The following is a 5,328-nucleotide window of genomic DNA, read 5'->3' on the forward strand; positions in this document are numbered from 1 at the left end:
TGTTTCAAGGCGAACTGGAACTGATTAGGTGTAGTAATTCAACTGCACCAATCGTAGCCCCCTCATGGTACAGCTTGAGTCTTTGACCATTAACCTTAAACTCACTACCATGCTCATCAAGCAACTCTACAGAACCGAACTTGTTAGCCTTTTTAACAGTGAAAGGACCCGACCACCTTGACTTTAGCTTTCTTGGGAAAAGTTTAAGTCTAGAGTTGAACAACAACACCTTGTCACCCTCTTTGAATTCTCTCGGAAGGATTATCTTGTCGTGCCATCTCTTAGTCTTCTCCTTGTAGACACGTGCACTATCATAGGCCATCAACCTAAACTCATCAAGTTGGTTAAGTTGTAATAGCCTCTTTTCTCCCGCTAGCTTAGCATCCAAATTGAGCTCCTTAATAGCCCAATATGCCTTGTACTCTAATTCCACCGGAAGATGACATGCTTTACCGTACACAAGTCTATATGGGGTAGTGCCTATTGGGGTCTTAAATGCGGTTCTATATGCCCAAAGGGTGTCATCTAACTTATTACTCCAATCTTTCCTCGATTTTGCTACCACCTTCTCTAGGATGGCCTTGATCTCACAATTAGAAACTTCAACTTGGCCACTAGTTTGGGGATGGTAGGCTAAACCTGTCCTATGGTAGACACCATACTTTTTGAGAAGGGTATCTAACTTCCGCTCATGAAAGTGGGATCCTCCATCACTAATTATGGCTCTAGGTACTCCAAATCTCGGAAAAATGGTCTTCTTGAAAATCCTATGGACCACCTTGGCATCATTGGTAGGAGAGGCAATGGCCTCAACCCATTTGGATACATAGTCAACGGCGACAAGTATATAACGATTCCCCCTTGAAGAAGGGAAAGGTCCCATGTAATCAACACCCCAAACGTCAAAAATTTCAACTTCCAAAATCCCAGTTTGAGGCATCTCATGCCGCCGCGAGATGTTGACAGTCCTCTGGCAAGAGTCACAAGCCTGTACAAAAATGTTAGCATCCTTAAACATGGTGGGCCAGTAAAATCCTGACTCATTTATCTTGGCCACCGTTTTGGATGGACCATGATGTCCTCCATAGGGTGAAGTGTGACAGCTAGTAAGTACACCATGAATCTCCCATTCGGGAACACACCTGCGAAATAATCCATCTGCACACTCACGAAACAAAAAAGGATCATCCCAAAAATAATGTTTAACATCAGAAAGGAATTTCTTTTTTTGTTGGTAGGACAAGTCAGGAGGTAGAGTACCACCCACTAAATAATTAGCAAAGTCAGCATACCAGGGGTGTTGCTTTACAACTGCATACAGGTTGTCATCGGGGAATGAATCATCTATAGGGAGAGAATCCTTACCCTCATCATACCTGATTCGTGACAAGTGATCTGCCACTACGTTCTCTGCACCCTTTTTGTCCCTTATTTCAATGTTGAAATCCTGGAGCAAGAGAACCCATTGGAGTAGCCTAGGCTTTGATTCCGCCTTGGCTATTAAGTACTTCAAAGCTGCATGGTTAGTAAAAACAATAACTTTAGAACCAACTAGATATGATCTAAATTTTTCTAAAGCATAAATAACAGCAAGAAACTCCTTCTCCGTGGTGGCATAATTGACTTGAGCCTCATCCAGAGTTTTACTCGCATAGTAAATAGCATGTAAAACTTTGTTCTTCCTTTGTCCAAGCACGGCTCCTAAAGCAAAGTCACTTGCATCACACATGATTTCGAAAGGAAGATTCCAATCGGGTGCACATATGATGGGTGCCGATATCAAAGCCTGCTTAATCCTGTTGAAAGCCTCAAGACACTCGTCAGTAAAAACAAAAGGGGCATCCTTGAGCAAAAGTTGAGTTAGTGGTTTAGCAATTTTAAAAAAGTCTTTGATAAAACGGCGATAAAACCCCGCATGACCCAAGAAACTCCTAACTCCCTTAACATTAACCGGGGGAGGTAGTTGCTCAATCACTGAAATCTCAGCCTTATCTACCTATATACCCTTATCAGATACAATGTGGCCAAGAACTACTCCCTCTGTCACCATAAAGTGACATTTCTCCCAATTTAAAACCAAATTGCAGCCTTCACATCTTTTCAAAATTTTAGCGAGATTAACTAAACATGCATCAAATGAAGAGCCATACACGCTAAAATCATCCATAAAAAATTCCATAATAGATTCTATGAAATCAGAAAAGATACTCATCATGTAACGTTGAAAAGTAGCAGGTGCATTACATAAACCAAAAGGCATTCTATGATATGCAAAAGTACCATAGGGACATGTAAATGTAGTCTTTTCCTGATCTTCAAGGTGGATCGGAATTTGGAAAAATCCCGAATACCCATCCAGATAGCAAAAGAACTTATGATTAGCTAACCTCTCAAGCATTTGATCAATAAAGGGGAGAGGGAAATGGTCCTTTTTAGTGGCGATATTTAATCTACGATAATCAATGCACATACGCCACCCTGTAACAGTTCTAGTGGGAATCAATTCATTTTTATCATTTTTTATAACAGTCATCCCACCCTTCTTAGGAACCACCTATACAGGACTTACCCATTTAGAGTCAGAAATAAGATATATAATACCTACATCAAGTAATTTCATAACCTCTTTCTTGACTACTTCTTGCATATTTGGATTCAACCTCCTCTGGGGTTGAATACATGGCTTGTAATTGTCCTCTAAGTGTATCCTGTGCATACAAAAATCAGGGCTTATACCCTTGAGATCATCAATATTGTACCCTATTGCCCTTTTGTGGGTTCTAAGAACCTCTAGAAGTTGGGAAGTTTGTGGGTCATCAAGTGCAGTACTAATGATCACAGGGTACATTTCCTGCTCATCAAGAAAAATATATTTTAAGTGAGAAGGGAGAGGTTTTAATTCTGGTTTCTTCACCTCTGCAGGTTTTGATTCCTGAACCAATTTTACTACCTTCTTATTCTCGTTAGGATCAAGTTCTTCTATGGCAAGAGCTTTTTCAATGATATCCACCTCTTTACTCCAGATACTCGCATCACCTGCAGACAAATCTCCACAAAGTATTTCTTCCAAGGGATCCCTTGCAAGAACCTGTGTTAAGCTATCTTCACAAATATCATCCATTATATCAATGACATCAATTAGACAACAATTTTCCTCTAGCATAGGACCTTTTAAAACTTTCCCTAAATTGAATGTAATATTATCATCACCAACAGATAGGGTTAGTTTACCATTTTTAACATCTATAATGGCTCCTGCAGTATGGAGAAAAGGTCTATCTAATATAATGGGGATTTGTGTATCCTCAGCCATGTCTAAAACAACAAAATCTACAGGGATGAAAAATTTACCAACTCTGACAGGGACGTCCTCTAAAATACCTAGGGGATATTTAACAGAACGATCTGCCATTTGCAAAGTAATATTAGTAATTTTTAAATCACCCATATTTCATTTAAAACAGATAGACGATGGCATAACGCTAACAGAAGCACCCAAATCACACAATGCTTTATCTATGAAGACATTACCAATATGACAAGGGATAGAAAAACTACCGCGATCCTTTAATTTAGGAGGGGATTTATTCTGTAATAGTGCACTACATTCCTCTGTAAAAGCTACAGTTTCTACTTCATTAAAGGCCCTTTTCCTAGTCAAAATATCTTTCATAAATTTAGCATATGCAGGAACCTGTGTAATAAGTTCTGTGAAAGGAACCGTTACCTGCAAATTTTTCACAACCTCCAAAAACTTACCAAACTGCTTATCCAACTTAGTCTTCAATTAGCGATTTGGGAATGGTAGTTTGATTGTAGGTTGTTGTTCTTCCCTACTCTTCTCCTGGGGTGCATCCTTCCCTGAGGTTGTACCCTGCAATGAATTATCAGAAATGTTAGTATTACCCTGGAGCCCTGCAGGAACATTAGGTGTAACGGAATCAGGATTAGCAATATTAATTAAATCAGGTTCATCCTCCTTGGGCATAGGAGGCCCATCGTAGTGTGAACCACTCCTTAGGGTGATTGCATTTGCATGATCCGTTGGTTGAATTCCCTGCGATGGTAAAGCTCCCTGCTGGCGAGCTTGTAGGGTAGAGGACAATTGGGCAATTTGTATGTCCATGACTTTATTATGCGCTATAATTGAGTCAATTTGTTGGTCTCTATTCTTCATATGCTTTTGCATACTAGTTAGCATCGCTCTAATTTCTGACAAGGCAGGGTCGGAAGATGAAGTAGGGGTTTGTGCTGGGGCTTTCTGGTTAGAGTGAGGGTGGTAATATTTCTGTTGTGGAGGGGTTTGTTGTGGTTGTTGTGGAGGTGGAGGATTTTGAACATTGGTGCTCCGATATGATAAGTATGGATGATTTCGGTAGCTAGGATTGTAGGTGTTGGAGTATGGGTTATTCTGCTTATAGGTTTGAAAAGCATTAACTTGCTCCATCGAGCTCCTGCAATCTTGCTCATAATGTCCTACACTTCCACAATTTTCACAAAAAGCATCATTAGAGTTATTAGCAACAGCATAAACATTAGCAACAGAGTTAGGGATATTAGTACTAAGGTTATCTAATTTCTGGCAAATAGAAGTAAGCTGAGCCTGTAAGAGGGATACTGAACAACGTGATGTTTGCCCTTATTTGCATAGCCTCTAGAATTTCCATATTGGGAATTATGTATCGCCATATCTTCAATAACCTGACCTGCATCATCAACATTAAGATTCATAAATCTACCACTAGCTGCGGAGTCTAGAATTGTTCTAGATGCATTCCCTAATCCGTTGTAAAAAGCTTGAATTAACTGCCACTTTGCCAAGTTATGGTGGGGACACTCCCTCTGCAGATCCTTGAACCTCTCCCAAGCCTCATATAATGCTTCATCTGGCTCCTGGGAAAAGTTCTGAATGGCACTTCTTAGTAAAGCTGTTTTCTCTGCAGGGTAATATTTGTTATAAAAATTTAAAGCAAGAGTCTCCCAGTTAGTAATACCAAGTACAGTTCTATTCAAACCATTAAACCACAATTTAGCTTTTCCACATAAAGAAAAGGGAAAGAGAATCTCCCTGATCTGGTCCTGCGTTACCCCATTCTGCCGAATAGTATTGCAGTATTGACAGAAATCTACAATGTGAAGATTAGGATCTTCACCCTTAGCTCCACTGAATTACTTTATTTCTATCATCGTTATGAACTGGGGCTTGATTTCGAACTGGACTCCCGCGATGTCTGGTCTGGGGGAAAGGTGTGGAAAATCCGTCAGGGATGGTTGCGAATAATCGCTGAGCTTCTTAGGTGCAGTCATCTCTGATTCTGAATCTGAAGG

General features: G+C 40.1%; 1 non-coding gene across 1 annotated transcript; it reads left to right on the forward strand.

Moving 5' to 3' along the window:
• Positions 1 to 4,819: 4,819 nt before the first annotated feature.
• LOC145573471 (small nucleolar RNA R71) lies at positions 4,820 to 4,926 on the forward strand. The gene has a single exon (XR_014097488.1). It is a non-coding gene; the product is annotated as a small nucleolar RNA R71 (small nucleolar RNA).
• The last annotated feature ends 402 nt before the right edge of the window (positions 4,927 to 5,328 follow it).

Source organism: Chenopodium album, chromosome 12, assembly GCF_948465745.1.
Source record: "Chenopodium album chromosome 12, dcCheAlbu1.1, whole genome shotgun sequence".
NCBI lineage: Eukaryota > Viridiplantae > Streptophyta > Magnoliopsida > Caryophyllales > Amaranthaceae > Chenopodium > Chenopodium album.